Below are 11,898 nucleotides of genomic sequence, written 5' to 3'. Positions count from 1 at the left end.
ACATGCCTGACACAAACATGAAGGAATTTGGATTGATCAAAATCAATGACAAAATGCGTAACAACATTAACTTCTCTAAAGAGGAATTCAGTTTCCTTTTCTCTTAGAAGATCACTTGTGCTAGCAAGTGGGCTATACAAAATAAACTGAATTGAATTGAACTCTAGTGGCCTTGGTAATTATTGGGAGCAAGGGAGGAAGTCAGGTAACGTAGTTTAAAAAATGACAAACAAACACAAGACTTTCACCCAGTAGATGCAGTTCGTGTCCCGTCTGCAATCAAAATTCACCATTGATTTATTTTAATGTTTGTATTCTCAACTTCCGTACATAACCTACACTACATGTGAGGATCACCAAAGCTTAAAATAAGTCCAATATTATATTTGAAGATTGCGATTGTAAGAAGCAGATTTAGCCAACATGACATCACGCATTTTGGACATCGTTATCTTGAGTTTCGGCTGTCGCCATCGTTTTTTTTAAAAACCAGAAGAGAGTGGAGTGGGTGGAGCTAAATAAAACCGAATATGAATAAAACATTTTTAGATTACCAAAATGTTACAATTAACTCTCGTGGACTGAAAAAAAAGTTCTAAGATGAAAACACAGACAACTCCCAATCCCCACACCAAAAGCGTTGCAAATTTGACGCGCGAGTAGATTACATGCAAAGTCAATGCACAGATGCGTTTGGTTGTGCAAAAGCAAATTTTCCGCTGTATTTTCTACCTAGGCCTTCAGTGCCGTATAGTCCACATCAAGAGCGGACTGGGGGTCAAAAGTGTCCCGGGACTTACTGTCAGACCGACCCACTCAATACACTGCGCGCTGCCCACTACACGCCGCGTTCATACAGACTGTCATGTGTGGACAGCAGACACTCACTCTGCTATAAGGCCGATTTTTCTTTGACGAGAGAAAAAAAGCGGTTTATATGATGAGACAGCGGAAACTCCCGTGGAGCAATGTGTGTTTACCGAGCGCTATTCTGGGTGTGGGGGTGTGTGGACCGATCCAAGAAGCTATTTTAACCACTTTGATGGAAAAAAAAGGCAAAGGAAACAGCGGACACGCTTCTGTTGAGCAATGCACAATTACGCAGTGCTTCTCGGTCAGATGCCTCCAACCTCGCCTCGATGTTGGACCCACTTGACCAGCCCAACCCCGTCGGCATACCTATCCTCTATGGCCAGCTCAACAATAACCAGTCACATTTAGTTATAACATGAAAAAAGAATCCATGATTAAAACAGCACCACACAATGCTACTGCAGATGTAAAAACTAAAAAGCAGATGCTCACCACTAAAAGACAAACTCCAATCCGCCTCTCTTTGTTAAACAGTTCACCGACGCTTCATTGCGTTGTCATTAAATCCGCCACCAAGTCCGTTTCTCCACACTAAGCAAAACACTCAAAATTTAATTACCTCTAGGGCTGCAACTAACGATTATTTTAATAATCGATTAATCGGTTGATTATTTTTTCGATTAATCGGATAAAAAAGCAAAAAATCTAAAAAGCATTAATTTCCAACCCTTTATTCAAAAACAGAAGTGACAGTGCAAATTCACAGTGCAACACATGTTCAGAAAGCACAAACAGGTTGCTCCTCGAACATCCCCGAGCTGTTAATTAAAAAAATAAAATAAAAATGGACCAACACTAAAAACATACACATGTATGCTTTACATCTGCCAAATGTGAGCCCTTTTTTTTTTTTACTGTAATTGATCTCCTTGGAGCAGAGGCTGCTTTAGCATGCCCTGCTTTATCAATATGTATGAAACACTGGGACGGTGGGAAGCTGCACTGCTCCTCTCACGGCTGTTTTGACCGAAACCTTCCAGGCCCAGCTCCACCTCATCTCAGCGCTGCATATACAGAGTCCTCTTCCTTAAACTATTTCATTCTGGGCCTCTTACGACCACGAAATGACGTTGTTGGCTAAGCCCAACTACGTGATTTGATTCAGTCTACTTTGAGTAAAAAAACAATCTACAGCCAGATCCACCAGTGTGCCGATTAAACGTTAACGAGTGACAGCGTGAACCGAACCAGACCGGGGGTGACGGCATGTTTCATCATGTTACGATTTTTTACAAGCAAGACTGAACTGTAACGGAACATAACGTAACTTTAACGACAATACACAACCCAAACACCTTAGCTAACGTGATAGCAAGCTGACTAGCTTCCATTAAAAACAAGTTTGAGGGAAATGAAGACGCTGTAGACATCTTAACGCTGATTGGCCAAGACTCGACCCGTCACATCCAAGATGTTCTATTTTTGCTAAGATCACAACCTCAGTGTTTCTCAGTCTCTCACTCCAATCTCAGACACGCTGTCGGCCAGTTGCTCTGCTCTTTTTTTTTTTTCTCCGCGACTTTATGACTGCCGTAATAATCGCGCGACACAAGGAATCGATAATGAAATTCGTTGCCAACACTTTTGCTAATCGATTTTTATCGATTTTATGGATTCGTTGTTGCAGCCCTAATTACCTCTCTAACATATGTTTCAACAACCTGAACTGTTCTTACTCCTTCTTACTGAGGTTAGACAGAAGACAGAAGTCTGTTAGACAGAAGTCTAACAGACAGTGGCACACTGACCAATCACAGCACATGTTAATGGTCACGCTTGGGCCACTGACCAATCATACGTCCCCGCCATTTCGCAGGCGCTGGCACGTCAAAGAATACACCCAGCATGTAAAGATCTGATTTGTTGAAGTCTATCAACGACAACGTCCACTCTCCGTGTACTTTAATCTGCAATGGCCTGCTTAAACTGCTTTGCTGACATAGAGACACAGGAGGAGAAAATCTGATTGGATGAAAGCTTCTGCTTAAAACCAGCTGCACTGTATTTGTGAAAAACAATTCAATTATAAAATAGCTATATTTGTGATTCTGTTTAGGCCAGTAGAGAAGGCTTAGCTGGCCCTGACGGCCCACCAATGGTTCCAACTAGTGGCTATTTCCATGGTGGATGGCGGCAACGGTAACTGTTTATACAGAGGTAAGCCACGGAAATAAGCCACACCCCCTTTCAGGCATATAGTAACATTCACAACGCTTTTGGTATGAACGCAGCATAAGGCATACTCTGCTTTATTGCCTATTTTACTTCAAATGGGACCATGATTTACTAAAAGAACATCATGCTGTATTGAAGACTGTCGTATTTCAATGGGCCCTTATCTAATGGTCAGCCTGGACCCTGCAGACAAGCAGCAGATAGAAAGACAAATTTGTTCATGCACTTAAACATGCTCTGTGTGTGTGTGTGTGTGTGTGTGTGTGTGTGTGTGTGTGTGTGTGTGTGTGTGTGTGTGTGTGTGTGTGTGTGTGTCTGTGTCTATGTGTGTGTGTGTGTGTGTGTGTGACATCCCTGGCCAGAGTCTCTGAAATCTAACATGGTTTAACAATGTCATGGTGTCGGCCTTCTGCTGCGCACACACACACACACACACACACACACACACACACACACACACACACACACACACACACACACACACACGTCTGTGAAGAGGGTTATGGAGTGTAGCAGCTATTTTTCGTTCGCACTGACTGGCCGAGTGGCCCTGAGACACACACTCACACAAACACGTAAATACACAACACACGTATACACACACATGTATGCAGCCATCTCATCTGGGCGATATAATTCCATTTGTCTGGTCCAGCAAGCAGTTGGCTAACTCCATGAATTATTACAATCCCAAAAGGCATCTGGGGTGCTGCAGCACTGGGGGCCTGTCTCTGTGTCTGTGTGTGTGTGTGTGTGTGTGTGTGTGTGTGTGTGTGTGTGTGTGTCCTCCATCTACCATTTAAGTTACCATGGAAGATGAAATAGTCACACACTCCCGAACCCACCCCGCATACACACACACTCCTCCTCTCTCCCTTATCAGAGTGTGTGTATCTTCTATCTTCAAATAATGTTTTGTCTCTTTTCTTTGTGCTATCATGCTGCTACAAATGGAAAAACGGCATCTCATTCCTCTCTCTGGGTTTTTTTAGCAGCTCGTATTTTCAGTCCGGGTCGTGTGTGTGTGGTACTTGCGGGTGGCACGGTAACAGTGGCAGACAGATGGCCACTTCTTTCTCTCTCTCTCTCTCTCTCTCTCTCTCTCTCTCTCTCTCTCTCTCTCTCTCTCTCTCTCTCTCTCTTTCTCTCACTCTCTGACCATGTTGAACACTGCTTAGAAAGACCATCAGAGCAAAAAATGGATTTCATTTCACCTTATATTACAGGATTTAAAGTACAGCAGGCCGTCTATAATCTGAAAGCCCTTTGTATTATTCTGCACTGATTGAAGTTTTTTTTAATCTTATACTGAAGTGAAACGGAGGCTAGGAGGACAGATATACAGAAGGAGTTTTGTGAGAAGTGTGAAGCTGCTTCGGGGAAAGAAAGTTTTCAAACGAAGTGAAGTGACTGTAGAGAGTTGTTTAACAAGAGTGAGGACTTACAGAGATATAGTGGTGTCTTCATTGGGCTAAAATGAAGTTACTGTACTGCAGGATTGATTGATCAAATGAAGCATTTGCAGTGTGTGTGTGTGTGTGTATGTGTGTGTGTGTGTGTGTGTGTGTGTCAGCCAATGTAGTCACCATGGAGCTCTTACTCCAATAATTGAATTCCCTTACATTCTTCATTATAAATACAGTTTTAGCAAGCAAAGTGTAACAAACTTTGTTGAAGGGACTGTCATTTCACTTTTCAGGCCGGTCTATGATCCTTTTGTCTCATGCAGGGAGACAAAAGGATCTGTAAAGAAAAAGAAAAGCCAACTCGTAAATTAATTAAACTTGCATTCTTTCTAATGGCCAGCAGGGGGCAACTCCTCTGATTGCAAAAATAAATCAGATTGATAGAAGTCTATTTAACTTATTAAAGTTAACCCTTTTATTAGAGCTTTTTAGCTGGATACAGCTGCAAGGTTAATGAGAACCATGAGAGTGAACCAAAAAAGTAAAGTTGTTGTCTGTGAAATCTAAACAATGATCTGAAAGGGGAAAGGGGAAATACAAAGTTGGAAACATACACACATATTGATTAGTGCATCTTTAAGAGAAGGAACTACTTAATTATCATATTGGAATGGCCAATTCTAATCACATTATTACAAAAAGGATTCTAATAAAATGACAATAGTTTTTTGCTATACAAAATCGAATCATACATATGACCGTATTACCCATTTTATTAAAAGAATCTTGTAATAATTCCAAATGTTATATCAAAGTTTGAAAACGGTATGTTACTGTGTTATTTTGCATTGATCAATACAAGAATATATTTCAAAACAGCCATAGAGGTCATGACTGGATCAAATAACATTTATATTTTTAAAGGAACATTGTAGCCTTGTGTGTTGGTTTAACTCTTACCAGGTGGTAGTCTGTTCAGTGGCAGTGTGTTCGATTTCCTCCCAGTTTATTATCACTGATCACACATTGTATAATAGGCATTCTGGGGGTGCTACTGGGGGGAGTGAACGTGGAGGGGGGCTTCAGCCGGTACGCACACATTCTTCATAGACAGTTATCTTAAATTGGATCTGTTGGCTGGTTTCTTTAATTATGCTGTGATCCATGGGAGAACTGCAGGGAGGTGAGGAGGTCAGAGGGGAGGGGGAGGAGGAAGGGGATATGATGCAGTTTGATTGATTTCATATCTTTTAGAATTGATCAATATAATACTGATGGTCTATTGAAAGATGTAAACCTTTATTGAGGCTATTCTGAAATTCAAACTCACAGAATATAATTCTTCCTGATATATTTGTGATTTAATTCAGTTCCATTGTTTAAAAATGTTGGTTACAAATCAACTACTACCGATCAACTACTACTATAAGAAACATTTGGCTGAAAAGACGCAGTTATTTCATATCACAATTTCATCCTATAATGTAACACCATAGTTGACTTAAGGTGCATGATAGTTCATCAACTGGTGCGTAAACCAATAACCAACGAGGACAGTACAAATGTCAAATAGGAAGGTTCTTAAGCACACTAGGAAACCTAAGGAGAAAAATGCATTTTTTGCAACCTGAACTTTATTTCCTCATCTTATTTGGTCTAACTTACTTATACTTTTTGAAATGGTGCATTATTGAGCAAGAGTGCTACATTAAGAATTAAGAGTTACTCCTTAATTCTTCCGGTCTAACCAAGTCTTTCTCAAAGAGAAGTCTCGTTCTAGAAATCACTCGCCACGTCTACATTGTTAAAATCTGCAAAATATTCAGCGCTGACATTGACCGTATACTACAATGTTTGTAGTCTAACAACAAATTCTTCCCAGCACTCCTTTCTCCTCTAACCCACGTTTCCACCGTTGTATTCCGGAAACAAATCTCACGAGATTTACCCAGAGGAGATACATTACATAGGTTTAACGTTGTCCCTCAACACTGGGACAGTTTTAAATATGGTTGTCCCCACAAGTCACTTAGAGGCAAAAACATGGGAAAATAGGGTCCCGGTGGAAAACTACCAAAGTTACCCTTTACACTGCCACCACCAATAAGGAATTTTATGAATATCAGTCAACAAGTGGTGCCTAAGCCAACCACAAAGCTACTCGAGCCACCCACAATGGCAGTGGAATCAAAAAGGGTTATAAAAGCCACCAAGGAATGTTCTGAAGCCAACCTGGAAGTCTTAAGTCCTTTTTCCATAGTTGCCATGTAGAGCGTCATAGTTTAAAGCGTAGGGCCACTGACTAAGCTGACATATTTGAAGCAATTGAAGCATTACAGGCTGGCAGGGGGGTACTGATGTCATCAAATAGAGTTGTTTTTCTCTACAAACTAAGTGTGTCAACTCATGGCTGCATGCTAACAAAAAGTTATTACAAATAATGTAGTTCTTGCAACAGATGTCTGCAGTCCCAAACTTGTAACTGTAATAGTTGTAGTCTAAATGTTGCTCATTATGCTTTCTAATAATGTCTTTGCTATGATCAAACACTACAGAGCATATCAGACCTTTTGATGGTAATATCCTCTGAATGGAGCATTAACTGTTAAGTGAACTTAATAAGTCTACCTAAGGACTGTGTTAATGGGCAACTCTAACGACTGAGAGAGTGAGATGGAGACAGACTGAGAAATGTAGGGACTTTAAGAGGGAGATGAAAAAGGCGGAGTCAGAGAATGGAAAGCGGCTAATGATAACGATCGTTACATTTTCATACCATTAGATGGTGGTGGACCATTTTGATCATACACAAGCTCTTATTAACTGGTGTGGACACAATTAAGACCGACAATTGAAAAGACTATTAGGTGAAGAGGACTGTTTAAGTTAAAGCTGGGAGCATTTAGCTGATAAGAGTTAATGGTGTGTTGAAGTTTAGGACAATGCTGACATCATCTGCTGGTAACAGCATTAATGAACCTTTTCTCTGTCCATCAGTGGTGAAATTTGTCCGTCGCTTATGAAAGACACAAATAGACAAAATTATTGTAACTCATTAAAACAATCTTTTGGGCTTAGAACGTAAAACAAGCCACCCATATCTGCATTCACTAACTACCTTTACAAGTTAGAGGGCTAAATCCTTAACGTGTATCTCATCTCGTCTGATTCTAGTTTGTATGAGCAGATGAAACAGAACACAAGCTCTCTAGCATAGAAGCTAAATGTCTCATAAAGTGCCTTCAGGTGGGAGTGGTGACAGCAGCGTAAAAGACAAGGGTTTGGAAGATATGTGATTTTAAGAGGGGGTCACAGACGAGAGGTTTAAATGACTATACTGTCTACCTGGATGTAAAAAATAAATAAATAAAGGTTCCAGAGCTGTCAGCTTTAAAGGAATGGTTCAACATTTTTGGAAATATGCTTTTAGCTGTGGCACACATTCAGTCTCTTTTAGAGTAAGCTGATATCAATATAAAATGCAAAGTATGTTAAGTATGAAGCTAGAGTCAAGATATGTTTAGCCAAGCTTTATCTGTCCCCGGGAAAACATTTAGAAAAAGAGGACAATCCTAGAATCCTAGAAATACTTTGTTGCAAACAACCGTAAACAAAACTTTATGACAGCGGTTCAGTCTTTTAGTAATCAGAAGGTCGGTGGTTTTGATTGTGGCTCAGTGGAGAGCAGGGTCATTCTTGGTCTAGACACTTAACCCCAAATTGCTCCCGCAAGCTGTGCCGACGGAGTATGAATGTTAGGTACTGATGGGCGGGTGGCACCTTGCATGGTAGCTCCTGTCATCAGTGTATGAATGGGTGTGAATGGATGAATGATGACATGTAGTGTTAACACGCTTTGTCATCAAGCGCGAGAAAAGATCTACAAGTACAGTCCATTTACCATTCATCTGCCATTGGGGCTGTTCAGCGATTACAAGTTGCAGCTAAACCTTCCTCAAAACCAACAAATTGTTGTTCTTACATGTTACGTTTTCTTGAGATTCAAATTGACGTCAGCAATATTTTAAGAAACTAGAAAAGTAAGCTATTTTGAAAGCATCCACCCAAAAATATCCAGCCCAGTGTTGCCATCTGTCTTACATCTATCTAACAGTAATAGCTCCAAACGTTGCTAAATATAGTTTGAAAGTGGCAAAGTCGAGCAACGCTGACATCCCGTCCTTTCAAGGCTTCATCCAACACCTTATCCAATTATTAACATTAATCATCAATCATTATGAATGTAAACAATTTACTGGCTATCGTTAGAACTCAAAGCTATTAAAATAGCAACTTTTGGGGGACTCTGGGAATGCACAATGAGTACATAGGCAAGGTAGGCAAGCAGATAGGTAAACTGTCCGATCACTATGTTCACGTTGAATAAAATAATTGAGCAGGCTTATTTTTTTGGCAGAGCAACTGATTATTTTACTGCTGCTGTGATAATTTCAACAAATATAACATACAAAATATTTCTAAAATTCCCTACCCACCCTAGCTTTAAGCAAACAAGATGTGTGTTAATTAGTGAGCTTTAGAGGCAATGGTAGGCAGACTTGTATACTCTGGGCGGTTACAGCCCATGTCACATAACTGCAACGCCACTTAACACACAGACATGAGAGTGGGATATAGATCTTCTTATGTCCCTCTTTGAAAGCAAGTGAATATAGTTCCCAAACTGTTGAACTATGCCTTTAACACTCATTTGACATGCCAGTCACCAAGTAGAAAACCTTTGTATTTCCAATCCAATCAGGTGTAAACCAGAGGCCAGAAAACCAGAATTAATTAAATCACACATTCAGTCTCTACTTTGCAACTTCCTCATTTTCTCATTTTCTGTCTCCTCTGTCATCCCTCCTTTCCTAGCTCTCGCTTTCCATTACTCCCACCTTCACCCATTTCTTCCTCTCTGCTTTTCTGTTTCCTCTACGTCTCCCTCTTTCCCCTTTTTTCAACCCCCCTCTCTTCCATATCCACACAAACCTCCACCCATGTCCATCTCTCCCTCTCGATGTCTCTCCTTTCAACTCCTTTCTTTTTCTCTATCTATCCCTCCCTCTTACCGCTCTTTCGCCCCCTCTGTCCTCTCTCTCTCCCCCGTTTCCCTAATATTGCCTTCTTTCCTTCCCCTGTCACTGTCCCTCTCTTTATCTCTTTTTACCCTTCTTACCCTCCCTATCCCTCTCCCTCCCCTCCGTCCTAATAGTGCGGTGACAGCGGCAGTGTTTCTAATCAGAGGTGAGGAGAGCGAATGAGCAGCCGTCCGATCCTCTCTGCTCTCTCATCAATCGGCTCTAACTGAATGGGAGCAAATCTCAGCCGGGACAAAATTAATATGTAGCAGATCTGCGGCGCACTCGCCTACCCTGGAATTGGAAATGGCTTCTGTGCTGCCTGACCCGTATCCGTCCACATGTGTGTGTGTAGGGGGCGGGGGGAGGGGGTTGTGGCGGCAGATTATTGGAGAGACAATTGGCTGTACGGCAGTAATCAGGAGAACACTGAGGTGTGTCTATCTTATGACTGCTTGCTGACAACCCCTTACACACATACGCACGCACGCACACACGCGCGCACACACACACACACACACACACACACACACACACACACACACACACACACACACAGGGACACTTTCACCCCCTATCCAATTCAATCAGACAGTCCATCCGCCCTGCAGAGCAATGTGGCACTGCCCCCGTGCATGACAGTATCAATTCAATTACCCAGGAAATGGATCCATATTCAACCCATATAAACTCATACATGGAGCCAGGAGGGGCTGCGGCTGCTGCCGAGACAAAGAAATGCGCATTTACCCTGTAATAACTTTCATTTGGACTGGCTTTGAAAACCATTCTCAGCCAGGCATTTGTCGCTGTCACATCGCGTTATCCACAAATCAGGTTTACAAAATATCAATTCAATTTCTGGCGTAGCGCGAAACGCTGCGAGAGGAGAGGGGGGGGGCACACATCCACAGAGGGAGGGAGGGGAGAGCACAGGCTGCTGAGGGGCCCCTTGTGGCTCGGGTAGATTTCCAGTCAGAACTAATCAAAAGCAGAGCAGACCATGCTAATATCTTCAATTTCATCCTTTAGACTGCTGTCTTTTCCTTAGTCGTGGGCACACACACAAGCATGCATGTACGTTTACACACACACACAAGCAGGTCAGATAAAAACATGGACACACAGGAAAGACATACATAACACATTCATAAACCCATTCATATTACACACACACGCACACACACACACACACACACACACACACACACACACACACACACACACACACAGTATATCAAACACGCTCACTCGCTGGATCATCATGTGTTGTATCTGTGACGCTCATCTGTGTTCTTGCATTTTGCAGGAGTGAATCGTTGTGGAGTGTGGAGGTGAAGGCGTGTGAGGGCAGAAAACTTCTGTGCTTTGGTATGTTGAGAGAGAAAGAAGGACGGGTCTAATGAAGCTGTGACTAGAATGATTTAACATTAATGGGAGGCAGAAGGAGGTCCCCTCAGGGCCGCAAGGAGGGAGGAGTCAACTTGCTGAAGTGTCCCTGAGCAATGATGGAGGAAACCGCTCGGGGAAAAAAACTGTTCCTCTGCCTTTTAGTCCGGGTTTTGATAGTCCTATATCTTTTTCCTGATGGCAGGGGAAAAAACTGGATCTCCTGAAGTCCACTATGATTTATTTGGTCTTGGTGGTGTTCAGTGCAAGGTTGTTGTCCGAGCACCACTCAGATGTCATGTCACGGTTCAGCGCCACACTTTTCTTTAAGTTATTTTCATCCTGTCTGCCTGTCTGTGTACTAACTGTCCTGTCATTTCAGATCCTGCTGCACGACCCCTTCATCAGTCACTCCCTCCTCGTCAGTCCTCATTCCTTGCACCTGGCCCATCCCTGTCTCACCTGTAGCACATCCCCTCATTAGTCTTCACTACTTAGGTCCCCTTACTTGCACTTGTCCCCTGCCAGATTGTCTTGTGTTTTTGAACCTAGCTCTCCCTGTGTGTTACCTGTTCAGTAAAATACTTATATTCTTTATCTCTGTCTTCCGGAGTCGTGCTTTTGGGTCCTTGCGTAATCGGACCGTTACATTACAATCTGGCCCATTATGGACCCAGCACAACCTTCTGCAGCAAGCCGGTTCGAGAGGATCGAGAATGCCCTCCAGCAGCACGAGGCGCAGATGGTCCGCTTTGCTGCGGAGACACGGCAGTCTGCAGCAGTCCAGGAGCAGGCTATGACGGCGATGACCGCCCAGATGCTACAACTGACGACGGTCCTGACCCAGCTGGTAGCCGCTGCGCCGTCTCCTGCCTCTCCACCTCCGGCCTCTCCACCTCCGGTCTCACCAGCGCCTGTGCCAACACACGAGCCTCGTGTGGGTACCCCGGAGCGCTACGCTGGAGAACCTGAGG

Source organism: Taurulus bubalis, assembly GCF_910589615.1.
Source record: "Taurulus bubalis genome assembly, chromosome: 13".
NCBI lineage: Eukaryota > Metazoa > Chordata > Actinopteri > Perciformes > Cottidae > Taurulus > Taurulus bubalis.
The sequence above is the reverse complement of the archived record's forward strand: the minus strand, read 5'-3'. Positions refer to the sequence as shown.